Source organism: Natator depressus, chromosome 9, assembly GCF_965152275.1.
Source record: "Natator depressus isolate rNatDep1 chromosome 9, rNatDep2.hap1, whole genome shotgun sequence".
NCBI classification, from domain to species: Eukaryota; Metazoa; Chordata; order Testudines; family Cheloniidae; genus Natator; species Natator depressus.
The window spans coordinates 73891064-73907078 of NC_134242.1; the positions used below are offsets into that span (position 1 = coordinate 73891064).

Sequence of the window (16015 nt, forward strand, 5' to 3'; positions counted from 1 at the left end):
TTAGCGAGAAGGAGGCTCACTTGGAGGTTTGGAGACGATCTAATAAAGTTTGGGATTTATAGATGGAGAAACTCCAGGAACAGTTTTATAGGCCTTAGATATTCATCTGCAAATCAGATCCCGTATTCATCTAAGAGTTATTCGAATAGGAAACCAGCATCATCTCTGCTGTCCGCATTAGGTGAGGTACCAGTCTGTTGGTGTCAGGTTTTTTTAGGATTACTTTTGTAGGTCATTATTTATAAGTTTTGCAAACGTCCCCAGGAAGCGGTGTGAAATTCCAAACAAACCTGTGCCTTACCAGGTTGTCACAGAGGAGAAAGCGCTTCTAAATCCATAGTTTCTAGTCTGCTCCTGCACTTGGACACTACATTTAAAGATCAACGTTCAAGTATTTCGGATTGCTCCCTTTGCAAACTGTTTAGAAATTACTAGTAGTGGGTAAGTAAATTGCAAGTAAACCTAGTGAATTAGGATGATTCTCTATCAGTTTAATTTATGTTTTATAGTTAGTTTAGCCTTCTATTTGATTGCCTTAGTAATGTGAATTGCCTACAGCTGCTGATGATACAGCTTTAATTCTGTTTTAAAGGTCATGTAAACATGTGCCTCTAGCATAAGGAATGCAAATTCAATTCCCTTTTAATGCTTCCTCACATTCACTTCACAGCCTTCACCTAGAAAATTAGCCCGATTTAATATAAAACTGTTTAATGTTATGATTTCATTAAAATCCTCGTTCAATGCAATGCTCTTCCCTTTTCAGGCAAAGGGCACCCAAGTCTGCCTGCGCCTTGCGCTGTCTTGCTTACCACATGCCCCACGCAGCACCAACAGAAAACCACATATCGGCTAAGATCCTTTACCAAGAAAGACTCAACTTCGTATTCGGCTTTATTTAGCTGTAGGTAAACAACATACCCCTAGAACTAGAGAATCCAGCAACACTGCAAATTATTGTCACAAAGGAGCCGGAGAATTATGCAGGTGTATGCTCCTGTACAGTTGTTTGTTTCTAGACTATCGCAATGAAAGTTTACCCTTGAGAAGTGAAAAGAGTAACAAAATACTTGATTTCCAACGAGGCTGACTTGACAGTGGGGTACATCGTCTTTCCAAATTAGTATGACGAGAAGCTGGGTAAAGATCCCCAGGTGGTAGGCTTACATATAAAATATCTGTGCCTTCAAGACAGACCTTTTCAAATGAATTTTTAAATACCGTCAACCCCCGAGTTCATGCAAGATGGCTTCATCACACTGCATTGAAAACTTTTTCAACGGTTTTTTTAATTTTATTTTTTCTTTCTTTCTTAAGGGGCCGTGTACGTTAGGCGGTGCAGTGTGTAAAGAGATACCAAGTAACTAGTCTCCTTTTTACATCCTCTCATCTTCTCCACTATCTGGAGAGGTTGCGGGAGGGAGGAGGGGAGGCAGGGGAACAATGTGTCTTTGCTTAAAAAAAATGGTGGTGGGGGGGATGTTTTCCCCTCCCACATCATCTTTACAGAAGAATATTGCTCCGGCTTTGTGGTACCTGCTTGCCAAGCAATATTAAGACCGGAGGACTCCATCCATCATTAACCCCTTGTTAGGGGGTTATAACTGAGTCATGCAAATTTTCTACCGGCTAAAGCTTTGGTAAAATTCAGCTCAACCGCCCGCCCACTGTAGCTTTTCATAAAAATAAATGGCTTTGTCCACTTTCAAGTCCCGAGCGTTACCAAACCCCCCCGCCCCCGAGTGTCACTACTACGGGGCCCTTCTGAAATAGCTTCATTCATAAAGGACATTTGGGAAGGGATCGACCCCCGTTATGGGATGATCTTTTAGTACTTTGCACCCACATTTAAGAGCCAACTTGTTACATTTCGGAAAATGGCTTCTGTGCATAGGCACGGTTTCCTGAAGGTCCTTACCAGCTACGTTTTAAAAATGGTCTCTTCGCACCATAGCCTATTACTGGGTGATAGTTCCAGTCGCATTATTTAACTGGTTTAAGTGCCGAGAGTCTGTCATCTTTGACTCTGTGTCAGTTTGACTTTCATTTCTGGGATTTCTTTCCCTTTAAAATGCCCATGAAAAACAAAGGAAATCAACACGCCGATTGACTCAACAGACTAACAAGCGCAGGTTCTTCAAAGTTAACACTGATACTTTCTTTGATTGTGCCTAGGTATCACAGGGATGCACCCCACCATACGGTATCCCACAGTACCAGGAACAAAGGGAGCCACATTTTACTCTTTACACCGGTCTAACTCCGGACTGGCTCCGCTGGAGTCCATGGAGTTGCTCCGAATTTACACCGGTGAAACTCCGAGAGCAGAGTCTCACCATTGCGTTGTCTTGCTTCTGTGTCACAACCTCAATGTTACTTCTTTGTATTTTTTGTTTTAAAATAGATCATAGTGCAAGTGTCAGTGATCTTACGGGGGGGGGGGGGGGAGGGGCTTTCCCATGAAAGGAAAAGCCTCCTCACTCCCAAGAGGCGCCTATTCCAGCCTATGGATGTCTCCCAGGCTTGAGATTTTCCTAGAGCAGCAGAACTGATTCCCCCCTTGCCCAGTCTCGCTTCTCTAGTGGCCTGTGCACTAGTCATTCTTTTCGCACTACTGGCTTTGACTTCAGGGTGCGGATTATAGCCGCGTTCCCATGGTGGCCTGACACCATCCGGATCAGACTTGGGAGCGGGAGTTCAAAATGTGACTCGAACCCCCTTCCTCCCAAGCCCCACCACAATAAAAACAATCAACCAGGAGAGGTGGCTTGAAGCGACACACAGCGCTTCTGAGCTGCATGATTATCACCTGACTGCTGCCTGTGTGCAATTGATGTCACTTATTCACATGACTCCGCAGCTAGAGGTGTCGATTTCAATGTAGGTACATATTTTCCTTTGATGGGAGGATCAGTTCCATTACACTGTCAGAAAGACACAGAGATACCAATCCCTTTTGGAAATTAGATATTTCATGAATGCTCCATATGCGCCAGAAACGAACACTGCTTGTGTGCGTGTGTAGCTGATGGGACTCAGGGAAACACTTGACCTCAAGTAGCAAGAGTAAATGTATGGTAAAAGTGAAAAAGAAAACAACTTCTCACGTGGGGGGGCCACACTCCTTTGGGGTATGCTGGTGTCCAAACTCAGGATAACTCATTGTTACTTAGTTTCAACAAATCAGAAATTACCTGTAGTCCTAAAACCAAACCTGACTGCCCTTTATAGCATTAAACTATTAGTCATCTGTCATTAAACCCCCTTCCAGTTGGTTTTGACAATTTTACATTTATCTGCAGTTCCCACATAGACATGAAGTACTGTCCTTATCTATCTCTTCCACCAGAATGAATGATTTTCACAAAACCTTAATTCTTGTAGTAATACCTCATTGGTGATTCTATTAATGTTGCACACCTCATTAAATAGCCCCAAACACAAAGAGGTTTAAATGACTTTATTAAATTAAAAACAGCATAGAAAATTACCCATGGTACTCTCATCAAATAATTACTGTAAACTATACACATACAGTGTGGAATTCTTTTTAACAAATCTATTCATAAAAAGTGCAGAGATTCATAGATTCCAAGGCTAGAAGGGACCATTGTGACCCTCTAGTCTGGCCTCCTGTATAACACAGACCACAGAACTTCCCCAAAATAATTCCTAGAGAAGATCTTGTAGAAAAACATCTAGTCTTGATTAACTTAATACCAGTTGCATTACAATAACTTAGAGCAGCGTAAGTTGCTTAAAATATTGAACCACACTCATGCACTTCCTCATATGTTCTTGTATGTTTCACTGTGTGTTTTTCTTCCTTATCTTTTTTATATCTGAAGTTCTCTCTCTCCCCCCCCCCCAATGTATTTGATCATTTTTTCAAATCCCTCTGCTGAACCAATCTCTTTTCATGCAGAGGATAAAAAGAGAAGAACTTCAAAGTAGGTTCAGGTAATTAACAGCTGAGGGGAATATAATGTAAACCATAGGCCCTGCTTTGCACCCAGGTCTGCTTTCAGAGCCAGCCGGCAAGGGAGGGCCTATTCCCTACAGCATCCAAATCTGCTTCCTCTGAACAGCTTTGCCAGGCCTCCAGTTATCACATCTGCATTTCAAACACCATGTCTCTGGCATTAATTATTAATTAGCCTACAGTCACCCCAGAGGATTTAAGTTCCAGCCTGCACACACTTATTCATTGACCTCTATCTTAGTTTTTGTTGGAAAAAACCCACTAGAATGCTTAATAATTTCCTTTCTCTCAGTTCTAGTTTCATGGAGGGGAAACAGTGTATTTTCATAGATGGAGAATCGCAAGGTTGCCTAGAAAGTTGTTTAGAGTAAAATGCTATGTCAAGGGTTTGAGCAAAACCTTTCAAAAGATTTAGAGAGAATTTTGTGTACATATTTTTGCCTTTGACAAATGAATTTATGGATTTCCCAGAACTGAGATATGGTGGGCTACAAATAAAATAGAGTTTAGCTCCATGTGGAATATCACTATGGAGTTTTTTTTACAAAAGTAAAACTGAATGTAATGACTGGATAATACATTTATATGATCAATCAAACTATGACTTATCTGAAGGCTCTGGGGTTAGAGTACACTGTTGACACCACTAAGAATGAAAAATAATGTTACAAAGCACTCTAATCTTTTGTCATAAAATATGCATTTCATCCTCAGGAATATAGAGTAAAAAGTCTAACTTGTCATTCTTCCGTTCAATTTTTCAATTAGTTTGGAATTTCTTTTTCTGTTCAAATAACTACATTTCTCACCTCTTCTTTCTTGGTCATTGTATACCTTGACATTAAACTGCCAGTTTTAAGAATGCAAAGCGGTCAGATAGGAAATTGGTTATATGATTAGAATATTATCAACTTAACCATGCTGAGTGAAATTGCAAGTGATTGCTATAGTAAGGGTGTGTTGTGTACTGCATATATTCTTTTGTTAATACATTTTAATATTATAGCATCCAAAAGAAACTGAATAAGTCCTATATTTAATCCTTTTTGCAATTATACACAAACTTCCCTAACTATTGCCATGTTGTACCATTTTATATGCTGTACTATTTCAAATTATTATTGAAACATAAAACATATCCATTGTTTCCTAAAGGAGTGTTTACTGTGCAATTACAAAGTCATAACTCGTTAACTTATTTGTCAGTCTAGAACTGATTTTTGAAAGCATTTATTCTGAGCATAATACTCTTTTGAGTTTATTTTTAGTAAACTATATAGTACATATATATGTCAGCTTGATGCACACACATATGCAGTTAGGCTATGTCAATGAAGAAGAGAGACAGTTTTTGAAACTACAGATAAAATACCCCTTAGCATGACTTGTGCTTCAGAGAAATGTAGGGCCCGATCCAGTATTCTTTAGTCCGGGGACTCTCCCCTTGACTTCAGTGAGAATTTTGCCTGAATAAGGGACTTCAGGATTTGGCCTATTATGTGACCTCTTATTAATTAACCCATGTCTCATAAACTGGTCTGGAAAGCATTCAAAGTTCATCTGTTAAATAGTAAATGTTTTAATTTCCATTTCAAATAGTAGGAACAACATTCCTGACTGAGGAGAGGAATATTTAACATCTCTTATTTAGTTCAGAGAAGAATATTATATGCTTAGAGAAATTTCAAAATAAATCAAAACTTAGTGCTGAAGAGGGGACCAGATCTGAATTAATGTAATTATGTGTACAGGATCTTCTGTTGACTTCTCCTACAGTACCTAGGGGAACTAATCTGGAACTAGGGCTAAAATCCATTTTTTTTACATACCTTAGCATCTTCATGTTTGTGAGACTTAGATGTTAAACCTCTCCATAGTGTGAATATTAATTAGGAACAAGAATTCAATTTCTCATACAAGGAAATGGAGTGGGGAAAATTATGGAAAACAAATTACAAGACAAGGTAGGTGAGGTAATATTTTTTACTGGACCAACTTCTGTTAGTGAGATAAACAAGCTTTCAAGCTCTGTATAAGTTGGAAAGCTTGTCTCTCTCACTAACAGAAGTTGGTTCAATAGAAGAGATCACCTCACCTGCCTTGTTTCTCTAATATCCTGGGACCGACACAGCTACAGCAATGCTGCAAATTACAAATCAGTCAGTTTTAGAGTAACATCTCTAGAATGTTTTAAGATTATGAATAAATTCTATTGGACACCAGAGAGATTTTGTAGATTGAGCATTAAGGATTCTGAGTTGTCCTGGTGCTATTTTGACACACCCTAGCTGCTGTGGCTTTGTTTTGATCGTGCTCCAAAGTAGCTGACTTCTGAAGAATGACCTTTGATTAAATACAATAAATCCTATAAGGTGGGCTCTGACACAGAACCACTCTGTGTACTTGGGGATACAAATAATTTGAATGTGTGGGGTGGGAGGGTGTCTCAAAATGCAAGAAAATTAACTAAAAATATTCCCATGAAAGCAATCTTTAAACATTCTAAGGAGATCACTCATTGTTATCAGAATGGACTGCAGCTTTCATGGATGGTCTATTGTATGGCTGACTTTACAGTACATGTACATTGAGGAGTTCTATTGTATTTGGGAGCCTTTTCTAGTCTACACACAGCTAAAAACAAGTTGTACATGAGTCTGTCCTCTTTCTCACCTTGTCATTTTCCCTCTTAGCTCCACTACTTTCTCTCTCTCGGTCCCCCTGCCATTGTTAAATAGGCTAATGTAAGGAGATTCTGGAATGCAGGCAGATCCATGCTTATAGAAATCCAATGGCCCTAACCTCTTCCATCAGCATGGAAGAGTACAGCTGTAGACTGGCCACATTTCATCCCATAGCTTGCCTTGGGTAGGGGAAGAAAGAGTTAATCAAAATGTTACAAATTTTTGAAATTTTGATGGAAAAAGGGCAAGAATTTATCAGAAAATTTTCTCTCAACTATTTTTTGCCAATTTTTGATTAGCTTTAGGGGAAGTAGATTCTATTCCCCAAGTCCTGCAGAGCTCCCATCAGTAGGTCCAATTACTTTGTCTTTGGGGAATACGTTTTGGGATTGTGGTGACAGGAGAGAAGGGAAAACATGTATTTTACAGGGCAGGATTTCACTGCGTGTGAAAGATTGTGTTACTCTTGTTACCAGTGATGAGTTTCTGTAAGAAGCCTATTTGTTTTTGTTTTTAAATATATTTGTACTTTGTTACTTTCATTTAAAGCACAAATGTTTTACCGAACAGGTAATACCTAATCCTTGGCTACTCTGAAATCCCATTTTACCTCTGTTCCAATTCTATCCTTCACTTATTTTCTTAAAGTACAAATGTTTGCAGCAATTTTGTAGTAGAGACTACTAGCCTCTACCAGCGACTGACCTGTGATCATGGTGGTATATATTTTGTATATTCAGATTTGTAGCATGCTGATTATATTTTGTTTAGAAAGTCATATGGTTAATCCTGTTTTAAAATTATTTGCACAGTAATTATAATGAAAGGTTCTGTTGATTTCTTCGGCATTGAAAGTCCACAGAACTATGTTTTAATGAAAGCACTGCAATAGTTGCTGTGTTCCAGGAATCTTGTCCAACTGTGCATAAACATTAGGTGGAAAAGGCTTTATACAAAGAACAGCAGGTGATACAGTGGATCACTACAGATAATAAATATGTAGAATATTGGTTTATATGCCAATGGATTCTTATTGGATTATGAACAATAAATGGGGCCAGACCCTCACTTGGTGAAAATCAGTGTCTTTGATTAGAAGGGAGTGATGCTTATGCACACCAGCTGAAGATCTGGCCCTTGAAGTTTAGTCTACTCTGTTCTAAGAAAAAGATCCGAGAAAAGATGTTAGAATTACTTTGCATTATGTCTGAAGTTATCTATAGTCATATAAAGATAGAATTTACCTTCTGATGATACTGGTATGGTAATGATGCAAGCTGAACTCCAATCTACAGGTCATGCACTCTGTATAGTACCATTAATGCATATACAGAGGTCATCAGTAAGAAGCCACTAATTGGTGGTAAATAAGATATTAGGGATATTTCTAATTCTTTGTGATAACAGTTGGTAAATGTTGGCTTTTTTGTGGTGACCAGTGTTTGACACACTATTACACAATACGTTTTAGCAAGTGGTGTGTAGGATGGTTTTTATTCAGGTGATTTTAGTCAGATGTTAATATCCTAGTTTCAACATCTCAATTCTCTGAGCAAGATCCTATAAAGGTTTCTGCTCACAGGGGAATTTGAAGATTTCTTGAAGTTTCTTTTAGAGATTTGAGTTTGAAATTTCTAAAACTGAGCTGCTTCATGGCCAAATTCTGGTATTGCACCCATTTTAACACTGTTAAGCATTTAATGTACTCCCATGTTCTGGCTGGCAGCGGCCCAACACACAACCTCCCTGCTAGTGACAGGAATAGTCTGCGTGGGGTTTTTTATAATTGTTACTGCCAGGAAGCGGATGTACACAAATATATGGACCAGGCCTCTTGATCCCGAGGCCCTGCACTGGACCGTTGTTGCAGAGCTCCTGTTGTGAAGAGCTTATAGAGCAAGGTTGTGGGAACCAGAAACTGCTGTTCCTACCTCTCCCCCTGCAACATTTTTTTCTGGCATGTGCTTGTGCATAACTGGCAGCCAGAATTTGGCCTATTATTTGCAAACTTATTAAAGGCCTCCCATTCTTTGTGCATTTTTTCTCTACAATTTTAACCTTTTTATTCACACATAAATCAGGTGTTCTATGTATTGGTTCTTGGCTATTGTTTTGGGGTATGTATGCAATGAATTAATTGGGCCAGATTCTCAGCTAATGTAAATCTACATAGCACCTTTGTCTTCAATGGAGGTAGGCCAGTTTACATCAACTAAGAATTGGTCCCATTCTGATTGAGAATAATATGTTCACTGGGAATAAATACATCATATCCAGTGTGCAAACAAATATGATGTAAAACTTCTTTTGCCCACAACATAAAACAGAGGATGCAACTACAGGAGGAATGTGAAAGGTCTTTTGAAAATATTTGCTTTTTTATTAATATTATTATTATCATTACATATATTTAATCTTAAAACTGTGTGTATGTGTGTGTGTTTTGTAGTCACCAGAGTTTACTCCTATCCAAATCACATATACTTCTTGAAGATAATTGTGTTTGTCATTATGGAGTTAGTTGAATTTCTATAATAGTAAAAAACTGGCATATAAAAAGTCTCTCAAGATTAATCTGTATATTTTAGTTGGAGAGAAAAATAAGATCATTTGGAATATTTGCTGTAAATAATGGAGTATCACATGCAGGTGAGGGTGGGATTAACAAAATAACCACCCAAACGTGCAATCTTACTCTTCCAAAGAAAAAGTGGGACCACACTAAAAGCTAGGAGCTCCCACACTGCTCCTCTTTTTCACTTTTAAGGAAACACAACATACATTTAGGTATTTGCAAATTGGAGAGACATGTTAAAGGAGCTTTCTGGTGTGGCCTCATCATCTGTCACTCTTATATTAAAAGTGCACTGAGATATACATGGCTGGATGTGGGAATGTTAAATGGGTGTCAGCAAGATTCTAAGTGTTTAATATCATGATAATGCGGTATTGTGGAGTTAAGGTTTGTTTATCCCATTTGACCTTAAATTAATGGTATCTTTCATATCCCTTTTGTAATCCATTAGGTGTTATAATGCCACTGTAGGCCAAATTTACAATTTACTTTCCTGGTGATTCACAGGGTGTAATACAGCATAGAATTTGGCCTTATGTTTCCATATCTTGGTCTCATATATTTCCAACTGATTTACTCTGTAACAGAAAAGAATGTCTAAGAATTCTCAATTTACTAGGTATAATCCTGTATCTCTAACCATGGGAAAAGAGTCATCCAGCTGAAAATGAGAAAATAAACAACATATGAAAATGCTGATTTCTTGTTTTCACAACTTTCGGGCTTCCAGCTACAGTGTATGGACAAAGGCACAACATGAAGGCCCGCATTGCTTTACCTGTTAACAGCAATGTCTTACTTTCTTTTCTTTCCTATGTAAAAACATTTTCCTAACAGGACAGTCACTTTCCAAATGTATATACTTCAAGAAGCAAGGAAAGTTGATGAACATTTTAACAATAATAAGATATGATAAAAAATTCTCATCTGTCAGTTAACATAGTAATGACCTGACACCATAGCAAATCCAGTTTTCATAATTCCTTTCCAAATGATCATGTACTGCAGTTTCATTATTTTCTTATTATTTTCATTATTTTCATTATTTCATTATTTTCATTAGATTCATAGCAGAATGTTTCCTTTAAATATCCTGGTTTTATTTACTGAAGAGATGGACTTGGTTTGTAAAATACAAAATATTGATACTTAGACCTGGATCCCACAATTTGCATTATTTCTATACACAGAGAAATTGCTGCAAAGTTGCCAGTTTTTCTTGTGTCACTGTATTATATTTTGCATTATTACTAACCTGAGTTTATGATTTAACTCCCTCCCAAAACAAAAATAAACACCTCCCCAACACACACCACAACTTGGTGGCTTTATTTATGTTGTTTTCTACTTCCTCACAATACTTGCTCCCCTCCCCCAGCAGCTACACTACAAAGCTTGTTGTACAGGGACTCCATTAATCCTACATTTCCTAGATGGTATCTGAGGCACAGTGGGTTTCCACAGAAATTAATTTGTCCTGACAACAGGCCTAAAGATTGGAGTCCAGGGATCACTTGGCAAATTCCCTTTAAACTGAGCACAATAATAAACAGAAAGCTGATAACGACAGTTCTAAAAGACCACACAGAGGAAGGACCCAGAATAGACTTGCTCTGTGTATATCTATGAATACCTCTGATAACTAGCATACAGAAGCTTTATGTATGATAGGAAAACAAGCATGCTGATTTATGCATGTTTTGATATTACAGCACTAGGCAGAACTCAATTAATCTAGAAATATAAATTTATAGCTAACTGTTTTAAGGTATATAGTAATTTAATAAAAATAAAATACTAAATGGGAAACAGTATCTAACAAGCCATTCAATTTGCGTTTGAACTTAATGATTGTATGACCAGATTTCTATAATTTTCTGTACTTTAATGTGGCTCGTATTTTCTCAGAATATCGGGCTTTCTAAATATTTTAAGAAGATGAATAACTGGCAATATTGCATTTAGTAAAGAATGAGTCCAAAATTACAATTACCTCTGGTTTATGAGAAATATATTTTCTTTACAACCCTTTGTAAATGTGTTGATTTTTGCATTTGGTTTGAATTGTCCTTCTGTACAACAGCTCCTTGTAAAATTAAGAGCAGCTTAAAAAACGTTACTGTTTTTTCCTCGTCCCTTTGGTGCATGTCTGAGAGTTATTTTTTTCCCAAAGTTTAGGTTTATAAAATAGTATTTAAGTTGCATGTTGAAATATATACCAATATAGCAAATGAATGATTCATTCATTGGATAACCTAGCCTGTGTAAGAGGTAAGAACATTTTAGCATTTTGTTATTTGTGAATAGTCTTGGAGCTTTAAGGATGTTTGTAATTTATAGTGTGTCAATAAACCGATCCCAGGTAAATTTATGAAAAACTATCATAATATTATGAATTGGTAGAGCAAAGTGAGGTAAAATATATGCTGCTTAACTTTTTTCACCTCTCAGGCATAGGATGACAAATGTCGAAAGAGAGAGAAAATGGATTTTGGTGCCTGAACAACCTTTTGAAAGTAGTCTAATTTTGCTTTTAATGACCAAAATGCATTATGAAATAATACCTCCTCACTGCACAAAAAGGAATATGAAACTGTGTTTAAAGTAGGGAACTAGTATGGTTGACAGGTATGGTTATACACCTAGATTGCATGAGTCACATATGATTACTTTTAGTGCCTCAGATATTTCCTTCTAGATGGAAATTCTTTAATATACTTTTACATGATATCCTCAAATTCAATAACAATAATTAAGCACAATATATTTTCCACCATTTTTTTCCAGTAAAACTATGCGGGTGCTTGAGATAAGCAGAAATATTAAAGTTGCAAATCTACAGTGCCTGGGGAAAACAGATGCAAGGTAACTGACCCAATGTTCCAGCATGAAGTGATAGCTCAGAATGAAGGGTCACATTGTGGTTGTTTCTATATCACTACATAAGGCTGGGTGGCAGGCTGCCAGTGGCTGTGTAGTTAAGGGTTTGGAATGCAGGCTGCCCTTGGCATTTGAGATGCTGGGAATTTATATATAAAAGTTCTGTCTTACATGCTATTTCAGCACAGATAATGGGATCAATTCTGCTTTTATTATAGGCAGTGACAAAACTACCATTGACTTCAACTGGGGCAAGATCAGGACCGTTATTCAGGTGCTGAACTAGCTGCAGAGGTGGGGTACATTATACTCTTCACGTATAATATATACGGCATCTCTTCTTGAAAAATAAAAAAAACTTGCTCTCATTATTGGCTTTAAATTAGTTTGTACATTAAGAATTAATTAATTAGAGCTGACATACTTTTAACATTAAATTCAGAATGAGTCCAATTTATATTTGTCGCACTTAAAGAACTTTATCTATTGTTCTGAAATACAGAAGATTTAAAAACAACTATTTTAATGCTCTCCGGCTCCTCTTTCTTGTTTCTGATGCAAGACCAAATTGACTTGCTATGCCTTTTAGTTCATAGTTCTGTAACAGAGAAAATGCACCAAAAATAAATTCCCCTCATATCAAAATCATTCCATGTGTTTCACTATACAAGCTATTAGGTATTTTGAATTTGGACCAAATCAACCAATGTTTTTCTGCAGCAAACAGTTCCATAGTGTGCTTTATATATTTGATTCGAAGGAGTGTGTATTATTTGATGTTCTTATGAGATAAACAATAAACTTTTGAATATGTTTTTCCATTTGAATAAAAGCCTAGGGATGCTTCACCCTGCATCCTAAAGCCTGATTTCCCCTGGGACTCATTATCATGCAGCTCACATTGTCAGTCACCTACACTGTTGAACTTGCTATCACATAACCTTCAAAACGTTACTAGTTATTATGTGTCATAGGGCAGATTTATGATAAACTAACTTTGAAACAATAATGAATTCTTGTTCTGTTCTGTTTCTGGTAACATTTCTGGTAATGTCATCAGATTTAATTTTTAAACAATACGTCACATTTTCCTTTTATTCTATCATATAGAGGAGCCCCCTCCCTGTTTGAAATATTTCCCTCCCTAAACAGGGTTTATGATGATTTGAGCACAGCCTATAAAGAATGAAAATGAGAACACTTGTCTTTAAACTACCAAACTGCTCACTAAGGTTCACCATGACTCAAATCCATCCTTTGTGATTAAACTTTCGGAATTCTCTGACTTGGTGAGTTGAAGAAACTTGAAGAAAGTTGAAGAAACTTAACCCTTATTCCAGCAGTCAGTATAGACTAACCAGCATTCTGAATACAAGGAGAAAGTTTATGGGCATATGTGACAGAAACATTTCTCAGTATCATTCTTGGGATTTTGGCTGAGGCTCTAGTTTAGTGGTGACAACTATCAATAGTATCATTGTCTTAAGAAAACACAAGCATGTTTTACCATGTATCTTAATAAGTGACCTGGTTTTCAAAAGTGTTGGGGCCCACAGTAACTCCCATTGAATCGGGTCAGTGCTTACTCAGCATTTTTGAAATGCTAGCCATTGGTATTGTGAACTGTTGTGAGATCTTAAAACAGGTATGAAATTCATACTGATAATCACTGTACAACCACCCTGTAGGAACTTAGTATGGAAAATACCCACAAAGAAGATGTGCAATACAAATATCCTGTGGCAAAAGCCACTAGTGTGGTTAATTTGGATCCAAATCAGCTGGACTCAGTGTTGAGGATTGGATTTGCACCTCCTATGAAGTGAAGAGAGCAACAATGCAATTCTAAAACATATTTTGAAGACACATTGATTTGACATATTGCCCAGATCTACTAGAGATAACTGCACAGACAGAATGTTTCCACTAAGGTGGTGTTGGTGGAGTTTAGGGATAAGGGCCAGTATCATCACCCTGGGAAAAATTACTTGCTACCATGGCTGAGGTATCATGCTGTGGTTCTGGTTCTCCAAGGGCACTAGGGGCGAAAGTTTCATATCACTCTATTAATATTTATGTAGCAATTCAGGAGGTAATGCATTGCTAAAATTCAACTCAGAAATGCACCAAATTTAATCACTTTTAGTGCTTGAAATTAAATATTTCTATACCAGCTGAAGGGGGAGGGTGGCAATAATTAGAATACTCTTCTTACCCCAAGTTATTTGCTAGCTCAAATGCCCCAAGGGATTTTCTGCCTCAGGTACCAGCCCAAATTAAAAGGTCTACAAATATCTTTGCATTTTTAGGCAGAAGATAAAATACAATAAAATATAATGTAAGGCATTCAGATATATTTAAGGCCAGATCCTTCAAACACTTATTGACATGGATGTGCACTTGTTTCCCATCCAGGCCAGTCAATGGAACTCTTCATGTGTGTAAGGGCTATTTGGATGCATAAGGAGTGGCAGGATTTGACCTTTTGCACTGGGCAATACATCCCACCTAAAGGTAGTCAAGAGTATTTTTTGTCATAGGCACAACCCATTTTTGCAGCAATCTGCTCGCATCGGAATAGTAATATAAAGTCTGACAAAGACCACTCTCTCTCCTCTCCAAATCTTATGCAAAATCAACAACTATTACTAATGCTGGCCCTTTTAGGGTTAGATTCTAAGAAACAGTTTAATATTTTATTAGTCCAAAACCAAAGGACATTATAACTATTGTCATGGAAGGTTCTTATACAGCATTCCTTATTCACTCAAGATTTCCATTGGTTTCAATAGGATTCTGTAGCAAGCAAGTAATGCTAACCTGTCATTAGAGCAAAATAAATTTAATGGAAGTAAAAAAATCAATGAAATTAGTTTAAAAAAATCTGAAAAGTAAAAAGTCTGAGGAGAATATGGTACTTACCAGAAAACACTTTTTCCAGGTCCCTGGGATTTATTATGTAATTTTTGGCAGACCTGCTAACTACATCATGTGGCTACATCACTTCATGTTCTGAACTATAACATGACTAATGAAAGTGAAAATGCTAAGGCACAGGGCATTTTAAAAATGCTTTATTCTGAAAATTGTTCCAAAACTGTATACATTTTATATTTAAAAAGAATTGCTAATACTCTAATAAGTACGCAATCATCTCTTTTGGGTGGAGCTATTAGAAAATGTGAATGAACAGCCCAATATCCCAACAGGTGGCAGATTGAATTGGTCATTTCTCCCAGTCTCCAGTGTAGTTTAGCCCATCTCTGCTTTTAAACACTTTTTACTCTTGAGCACTGAAAGTGTTAACTTCTTGAGACCAGATCTTCAGTTCTTCTAAATTAATATAACTCAGCTGAATTCAATATAGCTATCTCAGTTTACACCATCTGAGGATTTGTCTCTCTCTGTACTTTATTTCCCTAATTTTCTCTCTTCCTGATATTTCATGAACCTGCATCAAAGTAATGCAATCAGCAATATTCCTAATAATACAATCCTGTGGATTATTTGATAGCCCAAACTTCAATAACATATAATCCAAGTAATTTGAATATTTCTATTAAGGGTAACATTTACCTTAGGGTTCAGTAGGACTTCAGTGGTCCCATTGGCCTTGTTCTGCATAGGTATGAATTTCACCCCAAGTTAACAGTTTGGTGTTCTAGCATATTACACATTTTACATTTCTATGAAACAAGAGCTCTGTTGAACAAGGGAGTAAATAAACTCATCAGGAAGTCAAAAAGATAATACGTCAGTTTTTCTAATTTTAAATGCATTTTAGTGCTCAAGAAAGTGAGAAATGGGAGTGCTGATTTTCAAGTTTTTAAGGGCTGTACACTCTGTTGCCCTCAGAACATGGATGTGATTGGGAGCTGTATGCAGGAACATAGG

At 37.2% G+C, this 16015-nt stretch overlaps 1 long non-coding RNA gene across 6 annotated transcripts in view; it reads left to right on the top strand.

Moving 5' to 3' along the window:
* LOC141994248 (uncharacterized) overlaps positions 1 to 16015 on the top strand; it is a 152454-nt gene that overhangs the window by 4166 nt on the left and 132273 nt on the right. The window contains exon 2 of one of the 6 annotated variants that reach the window (XR_012641056.1): positions 12340 to 12415. The exons of 4 other annotated variants lie outside the window; for them this stretch is intronic. This is a non-coding gene — a long non-coding RNA (uncharacterized LOC141994248). Of the gene's footprint in view, positions 1 to 286; positions 442 to 12339; positions 12416 to 16015 lie in introns of those variants that run through there. One more of the 6 variants, XR_012641060.1, reaches the window with a different exon arrangement.